This window comes from Crinia signifera, chromosome 5 (genome assembly GCF_055691185.1).
Source record: "Crinia signifera chromosome 5, ASM5569118v1, whole genome shotgun sequence".
Taxonomy (NCBI): domain Eukaryota; kingdom Metazoa; phylum Chordata; class Amphibia; order Anura; family Myobatrachidae; genus Crinia; species Crinia signifera.
Window position 1 is genome coordinate 161180496 of NC_139221.1, and position 18783 is coordinate 161199278.

At 35.5% G+C, this 18783-nt stretch overlaps 22 non-coding genes across 22 annotated transcripts; all 22 read right to left on the bottom strand.

Moving 5' to 3' along the window:
- Positions 1-5009: 5009 nt before the first annotated feature.
- TRNAR-CCU (transfer RNA arginine (anticodon CCU)) lies at positions 5010-5082 on the bottom strand. Its single transcript has one exon. It is a non-coding gene; the product is annotated as a tRNA-Arg (tRNA).
- A 129-nt stretch (positions 5083-5211) lies between these two features.
- TRNAI-UAU (transfer RNA isoleucine (anticodon UAU)) lies at positions 5212-5304 on the bottom strand. The gene is given in 2 exon segments: positions 5212-5247; positions 5267-5304. It is a non-coding gene; the product is annotated as a tRNA-Ile (tRNA).
- A 939-nt stretch (positions 5305-6243) lies between these two features.
- Positions 6244-6316, bottom strand: TRNAR-CCU (transfer RNA arginine (anticodon CCU)). The gene has a single exon. It is a non-coding gene; the product is annotated as a tRNA-Arg (tRNA).
- A 129-nt stretch (positions 6317-6445) lies between these two features.
- On the bottom strand, positions 6446-6538 carry TRNAI-UAU (transfer RNA isoleucine (anticodon UAU)). Its single transcript is given in 2 exon segments — positions 6446-6481; positions 6501-6538. It is a non-coding gene; the product is annotated as a tRNA-Ile (tRNA).
- A 939-nt stretch (positions 6539-7477) lies between these two features.
- On the bottom strand, positions 7478-7550 carry TRNAR-CCU (transfer RNA arginine (anticodon CCU)). The gene has a single exon. It is a non-coding gene; the product is annotated as a tRNA-Arg (tRNA).
- A 129-nt stretch (positions 7551-7679) lies between these two features.
- TRNAI-UAU (transfer RNA isoleucine (anticodon UAU)) lies at positions 7680-7772 on the bottom strand. The gene is given in 2 exon segments: positions 7680-7715; positions 7735-7772. It is a non-coding gene; the product is annotated as a tRNA-Ile (tRNA).
- Positions 7773-7947: 175 nt separating this feature from the next.
- TRNAI-UAU (transfer RNA isoleucine (anticodon UAU)) lies at positions 7948-8040 on the bottom strand. The gene is given in 2 exon segments: positions 7948-7983; positions 8003-8040. It is a non-coding gene; the product is annotated as a tRNA-Ile (tRNA).
- A 939-nt stretch (positions 8041-8979) lies between these two features.
- Positions 8980-9052, bottom strand: TRNAR-CCU (transfer RNA arginine (anticodon CCU)). The gene has a single exon. It is a non-coding gene; the product is annotated as a tRNA-Arg (tRNA).
- A 129-nt stretch (positions 9053-9181) lies between these two features.
- TRNAI-UAU (transfer RNA isoleucine (anticodon UAU)) lies at positions 9182-9274 on the bottom strand. The gene is given in 2 exon segments: positions 9182-9217; positions 9237-9274. It is a non-coding gene; the product is annotated as a tRNA-Ile (tRNA).
- A 939-nt stretch (positions 9275-10213) lies between these two features.
- Positions 10214-10286, bottom strand: TRNAR-CCU (transfer RNA arginine (anticodon CCU)). Its single transcript has one exon. It is a non-coding gene; the product is annotated as a tRNA-Arg (tRNA).
- A 129-nt stretch (positions 10287-10415) lies between these two features.
- TRNAI-UAU (transfer RNA isoleucine (anticodon UAU)) lies at positions 10416-10508 on the bottom strand. Its single transcript is given in 2 exon segments — positions 10416-10451; positions 10471-10508. It is a non-coding gene; the product is annotated as a tRNA-Ile (tRNA).
- Positions 10509-11447: 939 nt separating this feature from the next.
- On the bottom strand, positions 11448-11520 carry TRNAR-CCU (transfer RNA arginine (anticodon CCU)). The gene has a single exon. It is a non-coding gene; the product is annotated as a tRNA-Arg (tRNA).
- A 1161-nt stretch (positions 11521-12681) lies between these two features.
- On the bottom strand, positions 12682-12754 carry TRNAR-CCU (transfer RNA arginine (anticodon CCU)). Its single transcript has one exon. It is a non-coding gene; the product is annotated as a tRNA-Arg (tRNA).
- A 129-nt stretch (positions 12755-12883) lies between these two features.
- TRNAI-UAU (transfer RNA isoleucine (anticodon UAU)) lies at positions 12884-12976 on the bottom strand. The gene is given in 2 exon segments: positions 12884-12919; positions 12939-12976. It is a non-coding gene; the product is annotated as a tRNA-Ile (tRNA).
- A 939-nt stretch (positions 12977-13915) lies between these two features.
- TRNAR-CCU (transfer RNA arginine (anticodon CCU)) lies at positions 13916-13988 on the bottom strand. Its single transcript has one exon. It is a non-coding gene; the product is annotated as a tRNA-Arg (tRNA).
- A 129-nt stretch (positions 13989-14117) lies between these two features.
- On the bottom strand, positions 14118-14210 carry TRNAI-UAU (transfer RNA isoleucine (anticodon UAU)). Its single transcript is given in 2 exon segments — positions 14118-14153; positions 14173-14210. It is a non-coding gene; the product is annotated as a tRNA-Ile (tRNA).
- A 939-nt stretch (positions 14211-15149) lies between these two features.
- Positions 15150-15222, bottom strand: TRNAR-CCU (transfer RNA arginine (anticodon CCU)). The gene has a single exon. It is a non-coding gene; the product is annotated as a tRNA-Arg (tRNA).
- A 129-nt stretch (positions 15223-15351) lies between these two features.
- TRNAI-UAU (transfer RNA isoleucine (anticodon UAU)) lies at positions 15352-15444 on the bottom strand. Its single transcript is given in 2 exon segments — positions 15352-15387; positions 15407-15444. It is a non-coding gene; the product is annotated as a tRNA-Ile (tRNA).
- Positions 15445-16383: 939 nt separating this feature from the next.
- Positions 16384-16456, bottom strand: TRNAR-CCU (transfer RNA arginine (anticodon CCU)). Its single transcript has one exon. It is a non-coding gene; the product is annotated as a tRNA-Arg (tRNA).
- A 130-nt stretch (positions 16457-16586) lies between these two features.
- Positions 16587-16679, bottom strand: TRNAI-UAU (transfer RNA isoleucine (anticodon UAU)). The gene is given in 2 exon segments: positions 16587-16622; positions 16642-16679. It is a non-coding gene; the product is annotated as a tRNA-Ile (tRNA).
- Positions 16680-17618: 939 nt separating this feature from the next.
- TRNAR-CCU (transfer RNA arginine (anticodon CCU)) lies at positions 17619-17691 on the bottom strand. Its single transcript has one exon. It is a non-coding gene; the product is annotated as a tRNA-Arg (tRNA).
- A 129-nt stretch (positions 17692-17820) lies between these two features.
- On the bottom strand, positions 17821-17913 carry TRNAI-UAU (transfer RNA isoleucine (anticodon UAU)). Its single transcript is given in 2 exon segments — positions 17821-17856; positions 17876-17913. It is a non-coding gene; the product is annotated as a tRNA-Ile (tRNA).
- Positions 17914-18783: the final 870 nt, after the last annotated feature.

The following is an 18783-nucleotide window of genomic DNA, read 5'->3' on the forward strand; positions in this document are numbered from 1 at the left end:
CCGCCTCTGAAAAATTTAAAGACGAGTGGACAAAAATAACAAGAAATTGCTCTTTCCAGTTGATGGAATTAATTGTGGAAGAGCGGAGGATAGAATTAAGTACACTGGATAAAGAAATAAAAAAGTATAAGGATTTACTTGTCCCGTTTGAAAATATGCCCGAATTTAAAACCTTAGAGTCAAGAATAGAGAATAGTCTCAAAAAGAACGAAAAAACCATATTAGATAAAAAAATGCGTAAATTCATCAGAGACAAAAGGGAAGTTCGAGATGATAATTACGATGAGGAGGGGGAAACATCTACATCTGATATAGAACATGATATCACTTGCCCCTTAAATACTCCTAGACCAAAAGAAGAAGAAAAAACCCCAAAAAAACATATAGCAAGGTACGAACAACAATGGAGACGCGAGGAGAATAGGGACTTTATATATTCTAGACCCCCTGAAAAATATCATAAAAGAGAGAAGCAACAACAAAGGATACAATTTAGAAGGGAAAGAAGAACCCCAGAAACATATGACAAATCCAAACAGCAGAGAAATAACCCCAGAAAATACGACAGTTATGATCATTTTAGGGAAATGGATGATTTTAGCAAAAGGACCACTAGAAGTTATAAAAATAGAAAACCCCCTCATTTAAATGCGAATCAATTAGAACAGAGATACCATGAGGCAGACCAAAATGAGTGGAAATATAGAGAGGACATATACACTAACAACAGATATAAACCTTTAAGACAGGAAGAGGAAAAACGCCAATATTTTTTAGGGAAACGTCAGGGCCACCGCCCCAAATATTAATAAAAAAACGTACCTCCAGGGGCATCAGAGGGGGGGAAAAGAAAAAGAACAATAGGAAAAAGAGACCCAACAAATTGAATAAAAAGAAAAAACTTACAAATAATGGAGATACAATAGTAAGACAACAAGTTAAAATTTTCAATATAAGTAAACATGTATTGACTCCAGAAGAATTGAATGTACTTCAAAAAGGTCTTAAGTATGCCCCTTCGGCCACTCTCAACAAATTTAATACATTTGTTGATATCAACAAATTCGTGAGAAAAATATGTTTAAAATTTTTTTTTAAATCTACGGAGTTGGGAGATAATGAGGCTACACAAGGTGGGACACCTTTTAAACCCAAATCTGTATTCTTCCCATCCCATATCAAAGGAAACTGGGTGGAATCTTTCAGCCAGTTAGTACAGGAAGATGTAAAGAAAATGGATCTCAAAAATAATAAAAAATCTAATCTCACGTTTAAAGAACGCAATGCCCTTAAAAATCTAAAAGAAAACAGAGAGATCACTATAAAACCCGCCGATAAATGCGGGGGAATAGTTATAATGGACACCCCTTGGTACGAAAATGAAATTTTCAGACAACTAAGTGACAAGGAAACATATCAAAAGCTAAGGTCCGATCCTACAAAAAAAATTATGGATAACTTAAAAATCCTATTGGATATGTACCATCAAAACGGTACCATTACAGAAAAGGAACTTAAATTTTTATGTATTGCGGAGCCTGTAATCCCGGTCATCTATGTTTTACCTAAGGTGCACAAGGATCCCCTGGCACCACCAGGGCGCCCCATAGTGGCCGGGATAGAGTCGGTAACTTCAAATATATCGGAGTTTATCGACTATTATCTCCAACCGCTGGTCTTAAATAACCCTTCCCATTTACGTGACACAAAAGATCTGTTACAAAAGATACCTCAATTGGAGTGGGAAGAAGGACATATCCTTGTCACAGCGGACGTTAAGTCCTTATACACTATCATCAATCACCAACATGGGATTGAAGCCATAAAAAGCACTTTATGCAGCAGCACTTTAGATATTAAACTCCAGGAATTTTTAATACAAACTGTCACTTTTATCTTAAACAATAATTATTTTATGTTTAAGGGAGATTTCTATGTACAGCGGGTCGGTACGGCTATGGGCACCAGGTTCGCCCCAAGTTACGCTAATCTTTTTATGGGCGTTTGGGAGCGTGATAATATATGGAATAATAATCCATTTGGGGCGAGCCTGGTGTCATGGACCCGGTACATAGATGATGTGCTGTTTTTATGGAGGGGAGGACATGCCGCATTGAACCAATTTTGTACATATCTTAATTCCAATAATTTAAATATTGAGTTCACGTTTTCTATTAGCGAGGTGACAGTGAATTTTTTGGATTTGACAATTTATGTGGAAGAAGGCCGATTAAAAACTAAAACATTCACTAAACCCACCGATTCTCAGAGCTACATTAATATAAACAGCTGCCATCACAAGAACTGGCTAGATTGCATACCTCAGGGACAGTTAAAAAGGATCAAGAGAAACTGCACTGAGGATGCAACATATAAAGAACAATCCCTCATGATGGTGGCCAAGTTCAAGGAAAGTGGATATAATGCAGCCAATATAGAAAGGGATATAGAAAAAGTGGATCTAATAGACCGGAATACCCTTCTACAAGATAAAAAACAACTGATACAAAGTGATTCAAAAAAATATGCCTTCATAACTGATTACAGTTGTCAACATAAAAAAATTGGAATCCTCGATTAAAAAGAATTGGAATTTACTGAAAAAAGACCCAATTATAGGGATGGACCTACCGGCCAAACCCTCCTTTATATACAGGAGGGCTGCAAATCTGGGAAACCATTTAACCAGAAGCATGCACCCCTTCAATATAGGGAGAAGAGAAATAAGAACAAAGGGGTTCCACAGGTGTGGGACCTGCAGTGCATGTATAAACATTAAGGGAGAGAGGAAGGTAGAGAGAATCCTCATTAATGGGATAGAACACCACATTAAGGAGTTTATCACATGTAATGTGAAAAACGTGGTTTATTTGGTGGGCTGCACATGTAATTTATTTTATATAGGCAGAACCTCTCGCCCCCTGAAAATAAGACTAAGTGAACACATTAGAAATATAAAAAAGGGGGTAGAGACCCACTCATTATCACAGCATTTCAAAATACATCATGGCAGCTCCCCTACACAGATCAAAATATTTCTGGGTATAAAATATGTAGAGGGACACTGCCGCAGGAGAGACATGGATGTGCAATTAGCCAAATTAGAAATGCAGATGATTTATAATTTTAATACTTTAAAACCCCATGGTATTAACTCTGATTTTGAGCTAAAGTGGTTTCTCTAAATTTTTTATTTTCTTCACTTTTCTGGCCTTTCTATTTTTTATATGAATTTTAGCAACATGATATGTGTTTTTAATATATTTATATACTTATTTATATTATATTTCGATTTCCCTTAAAGGTCATGATGTTGTATATAGGGATGAAGTAAGGGCGGAAGTACCCTGGAAATCAACATATGGAGATCATCCGTTTGCAGGTCAGGTGACTCCGTATGGGGTCCGCCTGGTATGGTTTGATGGACATGGACAGTGGCATGTATCTCCGATCACGTGACCCACATGAGGTCACGTTACGGAGTTCTCAGACTGCCCATAGCACCATCGTGGAACAGCGTGATGACGCATGGAACGTGCACGTCACTACGCAAATGACGCGACTGACGCGTCATACCCGGAAGTACCGGGCAGCACAACGGCGGCGTGAGACGGCGTGGGACCCATACGGACAGTATAAAAAGGACTTGGAAAATGCACACACATTATGCCTTGAAAAAGGACCCAGATAGGGTCTGAAACGCGTCGGCGGCCAAGCGAGGGAGACTGGACGGATTGTGGAGGACGTCTTACCTATTGCAGTGTTTGGATCCTGTTGGTACCCGGGCCACCTGGTGACTATACACATGCGCTAATTGAACTATACTTGTATGGTTCACACTATAGCTGGTAATTCCCTGCATATATCTTTCCAATCTGTACTTGCTTCTTGGATTTTATTGTGTGCAGACATTTGTTTTTATTTGTCATTACTATTCTACTAATGTACTTATATGTTGTGTAATTAAATTACTGGTATACACTATGTGGACTCTATATTCTCTCCACATGTACACCTGAATGTGAGCGGAAGAGAATCAGTGTATTGCCGGTGCATCACAAGCACAACAAGGGAAGTTGTTTCTTCTTTTTTTATATATCTAGCGCTGGTGGAGGTTGATCCCATTCCTTTCCATACACTTATTGTCTCTGTCTCCCCATCTTGATTTAATTTATTTTTGAATTCCACTATTTTACTGCATTCAATACTTCAATAAGGTACTTGATAGAAGTTAAATGCTCAGCAAAAAGAAATGATTTGTATCGCGCATTGGTGTTATTGGCTAGATTTATGTATTCGTAGGTGTAATTTGCTAAGAAAATTCATATCTAGGTTTTACTGTATCATTTTCTCAAAATTGGAAAATAATTCATTTAATTTTTTCTAAAATTATGTTAAGATAGTAGATATAAAATGTGGCATAAGGAAAACTGACACTAATGTGTCTTATAATGCACTATTTTAATATGTAAAGTCTTATATCATTATTGTAGTCTGATTAAAAGAATATGTTGTTTGTTGCAACTCTACCATCTACAATGACAGTAAGATGAGTGGCAGAAGAAATATGATAAAATCAAAAATACCATTCTTCCAACATGCAAGAAAGGACTTCAAGATTCCCATCAGCAATTGCCTTAGATAATGTCATATTTCAGCCACTCTGGTACTTATTTGCAAGACAAACTCTACAGAAATGTTGAGGTAAATGGAGATTTCTTGTAAGAACAAAATCACAAGCATTGAAAAAAGAATCATTTTTTGTGAAGACTAATGAGCAACAAAGGAATATGCATCCAAGATGGGTCTTTAAACCTTGGTCCTCAATTATAGAAAAACCTTTTAAGGACACTAATCCACAATGTTATCATGATAAATGTCATTTTGTAGCTACTGTGGCAACAATTAACAAGCACAACTCAACAGGACTGTTGTGCAAATCCAGCATCCAGGTGAAGCAAGGCTAAAAGAACCACCCCTAATGCTGAGATGGTTGATATAAATACAAACACCCCAGATGGGACTTGAACCCACAATCCCTGGCTTAGGAGGCCAGTGCCTTATCCATTAGGCCACTGGGGCTTACTGTTTGCTTAGCATTTCATGTTCTTGCTTTACTTTTTCATAATATCCTTACATATAAAAAATGTTCCGAGAGCAGAAGATGAATGACTGATGATATCATTAAAAGAAAAAAAAGCTAAATATTCCTGCTCCAGGTGAGGCTTGAACTCACAACCTCGGCATTGCTCAACAGATACTGTCTTATAAGTACCGCGCGCTGACCGATTGCGCCATTGGAGCACACAGTATGCCCTGAAAATTTGGCCTTTCACTGATATATTTTACCATCAGTTAAAAATGTCAATACACTTATTGTCTCTGTCTCCCCATCTTGATTTAATTTCTTTTTGAATTCCACTATTTTACTGCATTCAATACTTCAATAAGGTACTTGACAGAAGTTAAATGCTCAGCATAAAGAAATGATTTGTATCGCGCATTGGTGTTATTGGCTAGATTTATGTATTCGTAGGTGTAATTTGCTAAGAAAATTCATATCTAGGTTTTACTGTATCATTTTCTCAAAATTGGAAAATAATTCATTTAATTTTTTCTAAAATTATGTTAAGATAGTAGATATAAAATGTGGCATAAGGAAAACTGACACTAATGTGTCTTATAATGCACTATTTTAATATGTAAAGTCTTATATCATTATTGTAGTCTGATTAAAAGAATATGTTGTTTGTTGCAACTCTACCATCTACAATGACAGTAAGATGAGTGGCAGAAGAAATATGATAAAATCAAAAATACCATTCTTCCAACATGCAAGAAAGGACTTCAAGATTCCCATCAGCAATTGCCTTAGATAATGTCATATTTCAGCCACTCTGGTACTTATTTGCAAGACAAACTCTACAGAAATGTTGAGGTAAATGGAGATTTCTTGTAAGAACAAAATCACAAGCATTGAAAAAAGAATAATTTTTTGTGAAGACTAATGAGCAACAAAGGAATATGCATCCAAGATGGGTCTTTAAACCTTGGTCCTCAATTATAGAAAAACCTTTTAAGGACACTAATCCACAATGTTATCATGATAAATGTCATTTTGTAGCTACTGTGGCAACAATTAACAAGCACAACTCAACAGGACTGTTGTGCAAATCCAGCATCCAGGTGAAGCAAGGCTAAAAGAACCACCCCTAATGCTGAGATGGTTGATATAAATACAAACACCCCAGATGGGACTTGAACCCACAATCCCTGGCTTAGGAGGCCAGTGCCTTATCCATTAGGCCACTGGGGCTTACTGTTTGCTTAGCATTTCATGTTCTTGCTTTACTTTTTCATAATATCCTTACATATAAAAAATGTTCCGAGAGCAGAAGATGAATGACTGATGATATCATTAAAAGAAAAAAAAGCTAAATATTCCTGCTCCAGGTGAGGCTTGAACTCACAACCTCGGCATTGCTCAACAGATACTGTCTTATAAGTACCGCGCGCTGACCGATTGCGCCACTGGAGCACACAGTATGCCCTGAAAATTTGGCCTTTCACTGATATATTTTACCATCAGTTAAAAATGTCAATACACTTATTGTCTCTGTCTCCCCATCTTGATTTAATTTCTTTTTGAATTCCACTATTTTACTGCATTCAATACTTCAATAAGGTACTTGACAGAAGTTAAATGCTCAGCATAAAGAAATGATTTGTATCGCGCATTGGTGTTATTGGCTAGATTTATGTATTCGTAGGTGTAATTTGCTAAGAAAATTCATATCTAGGTTTTACTGTATCATTTTCTCAAAATTGGAAAATAATTCATTTAATTTTTTCTAAAATTATGTTAAGATAGTAGATATAAAATGTGGCATAAGGAAAACTGACACTAATGTGTCTTGTAATGCACTATTTTAATATGTAAAGTCTTATATCATTATTGTAGTCTGATTAAAAGAATATGTTGTTTGTTGCAACTCTACCATCTACAATGACAGTAAGATGAGTGGCAGAAGAAATATGATAAAATCAAAAATACCATTCTTCCAACATGCAAGAAAGGACTTCAAGATTCCCATCAGCAATTGCCTTAGATAATGTCATATTTCAGCCACTCTGGTACTTATTTGCAAGACAAACTCTACAGAAATGTTGAGGTAAATGGAGATTTCTTGTAAGAACAAAATCACAAGCATTGAAAAAAGAATCATTTTTTGTGAAGACTAATGAGCAACAAAGGAATATGCATCCAAGATGGGTCTTTAAACCTTGGTCCTCAATTATAGAAAAACCTTTTAAGGACACTAATCCACAATGTTATCATGATAAATGTCATTTTGTAGCTACTGTGGCAACAATTAACAAGCACAACTCAACAGGACTGTTGTGCAAATCCAGCATCCAGGTGAAGCAAGGCTAAAAGAACCACCCCTAATGCTGAGATAGTTGATATAAATACAAACACCCCAGATGGGACTTGAACCCACAATCCCTGGCTTAGGAGGCCAGTGCCTTATCCATTAGGCCACTGGGGCTTACTGTCTGCTTTGCATTTCATGTTCTTGCTTTACTTTTTCATAATATCCTTACATATAAAAAATGTTCCGAGAGCAGATGATCAATGACTGATGATATCATTAAAAGAAAAAAAAGCGAAATATTCCTGCTCCAGGTGAGGCTTGAACTCACAACCTCGGCATTGCTCAACAGATACTGTCTTATAAGTACCGCGCGCTGACCGATTGCGCCACTGGAGCACACAGTATTAGGCATTAGGCATTAGGCATTAGGCCACTGGTGCTTACTGTCTGCTTTGCATTTCATATTCTTGGTTTACTTTTTCACAATATCCTTACATATATAAAAAATGTTCTGACAGCAGATGATCACTGACTGATGATATCATTAACAGAAAAAAAAGCTAATTATTCCTGCTCCAGGTGAGGCTTGAACTCACAACCTCGGCATTGCTCAACAGATACTGTCTTATAAGTACCGCGCGCTGACCGATTGCGCCACTGGAGCACACAGTATGCAGTGAAAATTTGGCCTTTCACTGATAAATTTTACCATCAGTTAAAAATGTCAATACACTTATTGTCTCTGTCTCCCCATCTTGATTTAATTTATTTTTGAATTCCACTATTTTACTGCATTCAATACTTCAATAAGGTACTTGATAGAAGTTAAATGCTCAGCAAAAAGAAATGATTTGTATCGCGCATTGGTGTTATTGGCAAGATTTATGTATTCGTAGGTGTAATTTGCTAAGAAAATTCATATCTAGGTTTTACTGTATCATTTTCTCAAAATTGGAAAATAATTCATTTAATTTTTTCTAAAATTATGTTAAGATAGTAGATATAAAATGTGGCATAAGGAAAACTGACACTAATGTGTCTTATAATGCACTATTTTAATATGTAAAGTCTTATATCATTATTGTAGTCTGATTAAAAGAATATGTTGTTTGTTGCAACTCTACCATCTACAATGACAGTAAGATGAGTGGCAGAAGAAATATGATAAAATCAAAAATACCATTCTTCCAACATGCAAGAAAGGACTTCAAGATTCCCATCAGCAATTGCCTTAGATAATGTCATATTTCAGCCACTCTGGTACTTATTTGCAAGACAAACTCTACAGAAATGTTGAGGTAAATGGAGATTTCTTGTAAGAACAAAATCACAAGCATTGAAAAAAGAATAATTTTTTGTGAAGACTAATGAGCAACAAAGGAATATGCATCCAAGATGGGTCTTTAAACCTTGGTCCTCAATTATAGAAAAACCTTTTAAGGACACTAATCCACAATGTTATCATGATAAATGTCATTTTGTAGCTACTGTGGCAACAATTAACAAGCACAACTCAACAGGACTGTTGTGCAAATCCAGCATCCAGGTGAAGCAAGGCTAAAAGAACCACCCCTAATGCTGAGATGGTTGATATAAATACAAACACCCCAGATGGGACTTGAACCCACAATCCCTGGCTTAGGAGGCCAGTGCCTTATCCATTAGGCCACTGGGGCTTACTGTTTGCTTAGCATTTCATGTTCTTGCTTTACTTTTTCATAATATCCTTACATATAAAAAATGTTCCGAGAGCAGAAGATGAATGACTGATGATATCATTAAAAGAAAAAAAAGCTAAATATTCCTGCTCCAGGTGAGGCTTGAACTCACAACCTCGGCATTGCTCAACAGATACTGTCTTATAAGTACCGCGCGCTGACCGATTGCGCCACTGGAGCACACAGTATGCCCTGAAAATTTGGCCTTTCACTGATATATTTTACCATCAGTTAAAAATGTCAATACACTTATTGTCTCTGTCTCCCCATCTTGATTTAATTTCTTTTTGAATTCCACTATTTTACTGCATTCAATACTTCAATAAGGTACTTGACAGAAGTTAAATGCTCAGCATAAAGAAATGATTTGTATCGCGCATTGGTGTTATTGGCTAGATTTATGTATTCGTAGGTGTAATTTGCTAAGAAAATTCATATCTAGGTTTTACTGTATCATTTTCTCAAAATTGGAAAATAATTCATTTAATTTTTTCTAAAATTATGTTAAGATAGTAGATATAAAATGTGGCATAAGGAAAACTGACACTAATGTGTCTTATAATGCACTATTTTAATATGTAAAGTCTTATATCATTATTGTAGTCTGATTAAAAGAATATGTTGTTTGTTGCAACTCTACCATCTACAATGACAGTAAGATGAGTGGCAGAAGAAATATGATAAAATCAAAAATACCATTCTTCCAACATGCAAGAAAGGACTTCAAGATTCCCATCAGCAATTGCCTTAGATAATGTCATATTTCAGCCACTCTGGTACTTATTTGCAAGACAAACTCTACAGAAATGTTGAGGTAAATGGAGATTTCTTGTAAGAACAAAATCACAAGCATTGAAAAAAGAATAATTTTTTGTGAAGACTAATGAGCAACAAAGGAATATGCATCCAAGATGGGTCTTTAAACCTTGGTCCTCAATTATAGAAAAACCTTTTAAGGACACTAATCCACAATGTTATCATGATAAATGTCATTTTGTAGCTACTGTGGCAACAATTAACAAGCACAACTCAACAGGACTGTTGTGCAAATCCAGCATCCAGGTGAAGCAAGGCTAAAAGAACCACCCCTAATGCTGAGATGGTTGATATAAACACAAACACCCCAGATGGGACTTGAACCCACAATCCCTGGCATAGGAGGCCAGTGCCTTATCCATTAGGCCACTGGGGCTTACTGTTTGCTTAGCATTTCATGTTCTTGCTTTACTTTTTCATAATATCCTTACATATAAAAAATGTTCCAAGAGCAGAAGATGAATGACTGATGATATCATTAAAAGAAAAAAAAGCTAAATATTCCTGCTCCAGGTGAGGCTTGAACTCACAACCTCAGCATTGCTCAACAGATACTGTCTTATAAGTACCGCGCGCTGACCGATTGCGCCACTGGAGCACACAGTATGCCCTGAAAATTTGGCCTTTCACTGATATATTTTACCATCAGTTAAAAATGTCAATACACTTATTGTCTCTGTCTCCCCATCTTGATTTAATTTCTTTTTGAATTCCACTATTTTACTGCATTCAATACTTCAATAAGGTACTTGACAGAAGTTAAATGCTCAGCATAAAGAAATGATTTGTATCGCGCATTGGTGTTATTGGCTAGATTTATGTATTCGTAGGTGTAATTTGCTAAGAAAATTCATATCTAGGTTTTACTGTATCATTTTCTCAAAATTGGAAAATAATTCATTTAATTTTTTCTAAAATTATGTTAAGATAGTAGATATAAAATGTGGCATAAGGAAAACTGACACTAATGTGTCTTATAATGCACTATTTTAATATGTAAAGTCTTATATCATTATTGTAGTCTGATTAAAAGAATATGTTGTTTGTTGCAACTCTACCATCTACAATGACAGTAAGATGAGTGGCAGAAGAAATATGATAAAATCAAAAATACCATTCTTCCAACATGCAAGAAAGGACTTCAAGATTCCCATCAGCAATTGCCTTAGATAATGTCATATTTCAGCCACTCTGGTACTTATTTGCAAGACAAACTCTACAGAAATGTTGAGGTAAATGGAGATTTCTTGTAAGAACAAAATCACAAGCATTGAAAAAAGAATCATTTTTTGTGAAGACTAATGAGCAACAAAGGAATATGCATCCAAGATGGGTCTTTAAACCTTGGTCCTCAATTATAGAAAAACCTTTTAAGGACACTAATCCACAATGTTATCATGATAAATGTCATTTTGTAGCTACTGTGGCAACAATTAACAAGCACAACTCAACAGGACTGTTGTGCAAATCCAGCATCCAGGTGAAGCAAGGCTAAAAGAACCACCCCTAATGCTGAGATGGTTGATATAAATACAAACACCCCAGATGGGACTTGAACCCACAATCCCTGGCTTAGGAGGCCAGTGCCTTATCCATTAGGCCACTGGGGCTTACTGTTTGCTTAGCATTTCATGTTCTTGCTTTACTTTTTCATAATATCCTTACATATAAAAAATGTTCCGAGAGCAGAAGATGAATGACTGATGATATCATTAAAAGAAAAAAAAGCTAAATATTCCTGCTCCAGGTGAGGCTTGAACTCACAACCTCGGCATTGCTCAACAGATACTGTCTTAAAAGTACTGCGCGCTGACCGATTGCGCCACTGGAGCACACAGTATGCCCTGAAAATTTGGCCTTTCACTGATATATTTTACCATCAGTTAAAAATGTCAATACACTTATTGTCTCTGTCTCCCCATCTTGATTTAATTTATTTTTGAATTCCACTATTTTACTGCATTCAATACTTCAATAAGGTACTTGATAGAAGTTAAATGCTCAGCAAAAAGAAATGATTTGTATCGCGCATTGGTGTTATTGGCAAGATTTATGTATTCGTAGGTGTAATTTGCTAAGAAAATTCATATCTAGGTTTTACTGTATCATTTTCTCAAAATTGGAAAATAATTCATTTAATTTTTTCTAAAATTATGTTAAGATAGTAGATATAAAATGTGGCATAAGGAAAACTGACACTAATGTGTCTTATAATGCACTATTTTAATATGTAAAGTCTTATATCATTATTGTAGTCTGATTAAAAGAATATGTTGTTTGTTGCAACTCTACCATCTACAATGACAGTAAGATGAGTGGCAGAAGAAATATGATAAAATCAAAAATACCATTCTTCCAACATGCAAGAAAGGACTTCAAGATTCCCATCAGCAATTGCCTTAGATAATGTCATATTTCAGCCACTCTGGTACTTATTTGCAAGACAAACTCTACAGAAATGTTGAGGTAAATGGAGATTTCTTGTAAGAACAAAATCACAAGCATTGAAAAAAGAATCATTTTTTGTGAAGACTAATGAGCAACAAAGGAATATGCATCCAAGATGGGTCTTTAAACCTTGGTCCTCAATTATAGAAAAACCTTTTAAGGACACTAATCCACAATGTTATCATGATAAATGTCATTTTGTAGCTACTGTGGCAACAATTAACAAGCACAACTCAACAGGACTGTTGTGCAAATCCAGCATCCAGGTGAAGCAAGGCTAAAAGAACCACCCCTAATGCTGAGATGGTTGATATAAATACAAACACCCCAGATGGGACTTGAACCCACAATCCCTGGCTTAGGAGGCCAGTGCCTTATCCATTAGGCCACTGGGGCTTACTGTTTGCTTAGCATTTCATGTTCTTGCTTTACTTTTTCATAATATCCTTACATATAAAAAATGTTCCGAGAGCAGAAGATGAATGACTGATGATATCATTAAAAGAAAAAAAAGCTAAATATTCCTGCTCCAGGTGAGGCTTGAACTCACAACCTCGGCATTGCTCAACAGATACTGTCTTATAAGTACCGCGCGCTGACCGATTGCGCCACTGGAGCACACAGTATGCCCTGAAAATTTGGCCTTTCACTGATATATTTTACCATCAGTTAAAAATGTCAATACACTTATTGTCTCTGTCTCCCCATCTTGATTTAATTTCTTTTTGAATTCCACTATTTTACTGCATTCAATACTTCAATAAGGTACTTGACAGAAGTTAAATGCTCAGCATAAAGAAATGATTTGTATCGCGCATTGGTGTTATTGGCTAGATTTATGTATTCGTAGGTGTAATTTGCTAAGAAAATTCATATCTAGGTTTTACTGTATCATTTTCTCAAAATTGGAAAATAATTCATTTAATTTTTTCTAAAATTATGTAAAAGTAGTAGATATAAAATGTGGCATAAGGAAAACTGACACTAATGTGTCTTATAATGCACTATTTTAATATGTAAAGTCTTATATCATTATTGTAGTCTGATTAAAAGAATATGTTGTTTGTTGCAACTCTACCATCTACAATGACAGTAAGATGAGTGGCAGAAGAAATATGATAAAATCAAAAATACCATTCTTCCAACATGCAAGAAAGGACTTCAAGATTCCCATCAGCAATTGCCTTAGATAATGTCATATTTCAGCCACTCTGGTACTTATTTGCAAGACAAACTCTACAGAAATGTTGAGGTAAATGGAGATTTCTTGTAAGAACAAAATCACAAGCATTGAAAAAAGAATCATTTTTTGTGAAGACTAATGAGCAACAAAGGAATATGCATCCAAGATGGGTCTTTAAACCTTGGTCCTCAATTATAGAAAAACCTTTTAAGGACACTAATCCACAATGTTATCATGATAAATGTCATTTTGTAGCTACTGTGGCAACAATTAACAAGCACAACTCAACAGGACTGTTGTGCAAATCCAGCATCCAGGTGAAGCAAGGCTAAAAGAACCACCCCTAATGCTGAGATGGTTGATATAAATACAAACACCCCAGATGGGACTTGAACCCACAATCCCTGGCTTAGGAGGCCAGTGCCTTATCCATTAGGCCACTGGGGCTTACTGTTTGCTTAGCATTTCATGTTCTTGCTTTACTTTTTCATAATATCCTTACATATAAAAAATGTTCCGAGAGCAGAAGATGAATGACTGATGATATCATTAAAAGAAAAAAAAGCTAAATATTCCTGCTCCAGGTGAGGCTTGAACTCACAACCTCGGCATTGCTCAACAGATACTGTCTTATAAGTACCGCGCGCTGACCGATTGCGCCACTGGAGCACACAGTATGCCCTGAAAATTTGGCCTTTCACTGATATATTTTACCATCAGTTAAAAATGTCAATACACTTATTGTCTCTGTCTCCCCATCTTGATTTAATTTCTTTTTGAATTCCACTATTTTACTGCATTCAATACTTCAATAAGGTACTTGACAGAAGTTAAATGCTCAGCATAAAGAAATGATTTGTATCGCGCATTGGTGTTATTGGCTAGATTTATGTATTCGTAGGTGTAATTTGCTAAGAAAATTCATATCTAGGTTTTACTGTATCATTTTCTCAAAATTGGAAAATAATTCATTTAATTTTTTCTAAAATTATGTGAAGATAGTAGATATAAAATGTGGCATAAGGAAAACTGACACTAATGTGTCTTATAATGCACTATTTTAATATGTAAAGTCTTATATCATTATTGTAGTCTGATTAAAAGAATATGTTGTTTGTTGCAACTCTACCATCTACAATGACAGTAAGATGAGTGGCAGAAGAAATATGATAAAATCAAAAATACCATTCTTCCAACATGCAAGAAAGGACTTCAAGATTCCCATCAGCAATTGCCTTAGATAATGTCATATTTCAGCCACTCTGGTACTTATTTGCAAGACAAACTCTACAGAAATGTTGAGGTAAATGGAGATTTCTTGTAAGAACAAAATCACAAGCATTGAAAAAAGAATCATTTTTTGTGAAGACTAATGAGCAACAAAGGAATATGCATCCAAGATGGGTCTTTAAACCTTGGTCCTCAATTATAGAAAAACCTTTTAAGGACACTAATCCACAATGTTATCATGATAAATGTCATTTTGTAGCTACTGTGGCAACAATTAACAAGCACAACTCAACAGGACTGTTGTGCAAATCCAGCATCCAGGTGAAGCAAGGCTAAAAGAACCACCCCTAATGCTGAGATGGTTGATATAAATACAAACACCCCAGATGGGACTTGAACCCACAATCCCTGGCTTAGGAGGCCAGTGCCTTATCCATTAGGCCACTGGGGCTTACTGTTTGCTTAGCATTTCATGTTCTTGCTTTACTTTTTCATAATATCCTTACATATAAAAAATGTTCCGAGAGCAGAAGATGAATGACTGATGATATCATTAAAAGAAAAAAAAGCTAAATATTCCTGCTCCAGGTGAGGCTTGAACTCACAACCTCGGCATTGCTCAACAGATACTGTCTTATAAGTACCGCGCGCTGACCGATTGCGCCACTGGAGCACACAGTATGCCCTGAAAATTTGGCCTTTCACTGATATATTTTACCATCAGTTAAAAATGTCAATACACTTATTGTCTCTGTCTCCCCATCTTGATTTAATTTCTTTTTGAATTCCACTATTTTACTGCATTCAATACTTCAATAAGGTACTTGACAGAAGTTAAATGCTCAGCATAAAGAAATGATTTGTATCGCGCATTGGTGTTATTGGCTAGATTTATGTATTCGTAGGTGTAATTTGCTAAGAAAATTCATATCTAGGTTTTACTGTATCATTTTCTCAAAATTGGAAAATAATTCATTTAATTTTTTCTAAAATTATGTTAAGATAGTAGATATAAAATGTGGCATAAGGAAAACTGACACTAATGTGTCTTATAATGCACTATTTTAATATGTAAAGTCTTATATCATTATTGTAGTCTGATTAAAAGAATATGTTGTTTGTTTCAACTCTACCATCTACAATGACAGTAAGATGAGTGGCAGAAGAAATATGATAAAATCAAAAATACCATTCTTCCAACATGCAAGAAAGGACTTCAAGATTCCCATCAGCAATTGCCTTAGATAATGTCATATTTCAGCCACTCTGGTACTTATTTGCAAGACAAACTCTACAGAAATGTTGAGGTAAATGGAGATTTCTTGTAAGAACAAAATCACAAGCATTGAAAAAAGAATCATTTTTTGTGAAGACTAATGAGCAACAAAGGAATATGCATCCAAGATGGGTCTTTAAACCTTGGTCCTCAATTATAGAAAAACCTTTTAAGGACACTAATCCACAATGTTATCATGATAAATGTCATTTTGTAGCTACTGTGGCAACAATTAACAAGCACAACTCAACAGGACTGTTGTGCAAATCCAGCATCCAGGTGAAGCAAGGCTAAAAGAACCACCCCTAATGCTGAGATGGTTGATATAAATACAAACACCCCAGATGGGACTTGAACCCACAATCCCTGGCTTAGGAGGCCAGTGCCTTATCCATTAGGCCACTGGGGCTTACTGTTTGCTTAGTATTTCATGTTCTTGCTTTACTTTTTCATAATATCCTTACATATAAAAAAAATTTCCGAGAGCAGAAGATGAATGACTGATGATATCATTAAAAGAAAAAAAAGCTAAATATTCCTGCTCCAGGTGAGGCTTGAACTCACAACCTCGGCATTGCTCAACAGATACTGTCTTATAAGTACCGCGCGCTGACCGATTGCGCCACTGGAGCACACAGTATGCCCTGAAAATTTGGCCTTTCACTGATATATTTTACCATCAGTTAAAAATGTCAATACACTTATTGTCTCTGTCTCCCCATCTTGATTTAATTTATTTTTGAATTCCACTATTTTACTGCATTCAATACTTCAATAAGGTACTTGATAGAAGTTAAATGCTCAGCAAAAAGAAATGATTTGTATCGCGCATTGGTGTTATTGGCAAGATTTATGTATTCGTAGGTGTAATTTGCTAAGAAAATTCATATCTAGGTTTTACTGTATCATTTTCTCAAAATTGGAAAATAATTCATTTAATTTTTTCTAAAATTATGTTAAGATAGTAGATATAAAATGTGGCATAAGGAAAACTGACACTAATGTGTCTTATAATGCACTATTTTAATATGTAAAGTCTTATATCATTATTGTAGTCTGATTAAAAGAATATGTTGTTTGTTGCAACTCTACCATCTACAATGACAGTAAGATGAGTGGCAGAAGAAATATGATAAAATAAAAAACACCATTCTTCCAACATGCAAGAAAGGACTTCAAGATTCCCATCAGCAAATGCCTTAGATAATGTCATATTTCAGCCACTCTGGTACTTATTTGCAAGACAAACTCTACAGAAATGTTGAGGTAAATGGAGATTTCTTGTAAGAACAAAATCACAAGCATTGAAAAAAGAATCATTTTTTGTGAAGACTAATGAGCAACAAAGGAATATGCATCCAAGATGGGTCTTTAAACCTTGGTCCTCAATTATAGAAAAACCTTTTAAGGACACTAATCCACAATGTTATCATGATAAATGTCATTTTGTAGCTACTGTGGCAACAATTAACAAGCACAACTCAACAGGACTGTTGTGCAAATCCAGCATCCAGGTGAAGCAAGGCTAAAAGAACCACCCCTAATGCTGAGATGGTTGATATAAATACAAACACCCCAGATGGGACTTGAACCCACAATCCCTGGCTTAGGAGGCCAGTGCCTTATCCATTAGGCCACTGGGGCTTACTGTTTGCTTAGCATTTCATGTTCTTGCTTTACTTTTTCATAATATCCTTACATATAAAAAATGTTCCGAGAGCAGAAGATGAATGACTGATGATATCATTAAAAGAAAAAAAAGCTAAATATTCCTGCTCCAGGTGAGGCTTGAACTCACAACCTCGGCATTGCTCAACAGATACTGTCTTATAAGTACCGCGCGCTGACCGATTGCGCCACTGGAGCACACAGTATGCCCTGAAAATTTGGCCTTTCACTGATATATTTTACCATCAGTTAAAAATGTCAATACACTTATTGTCTCTGTCTCCCCATCTTGATTTAATTTCTTTTTGAATTCCACTATTTTACTGCATTCAATACTTCAATAAGGTACTTGACAGAAGTTAAATGCTCAGCATAAAGAAATGATTTGTATCGCGCATTGGTGTTATTGGCTAGATTTATGTATTCGTAGGTGTAATTTGCTAAGAAAATTCATATCTAGGTTTTACTGTATAATTTTCTCAAAATTGGAAAATAATTCATTTAATTTTTTCTAAAATTATGTGAAGATAGTAGATATAAAATGTGGCATAAGGAAAACTGACACTAATGTGTCTTATAATGCACTATTTTAATATGTAAAGTCTTATATCATTATTGTAGTCTGATTAAAAGAATATGTTGTTTGTTGCAACTCTACCATCTACAATGACAGTAAGATGAGTGGCAGAAGAAATATGATAAAATCAAAAATACCATTCTTCCAACATGCAAGAAAGGACTTCAAGATTCCCATCAGCAATTGCCTTAGATAATGTCATATTTCAGCCACTCTGGTACTTATTTGCAAGACAAACTCTACAGAAATGTTGAGGTAAATGGAGATTTCTTGTAAGAACAAAATCACAAGCATTGAAAAAAGAATCATTTTTTGTGAAGACTAATGAGCAACAAAGGAATATGCATCCAAGATGGGTCTTTAAACCTTGGTCCTCAATTATAGAAAAACCTTTTAAGGACACTAATCCACAATGTTATCATGATAAATGTCATTTTGTAGCTACTGTGGCAACAATTAACAAGCACAACTCAACAGGACTGTTGTGCAAA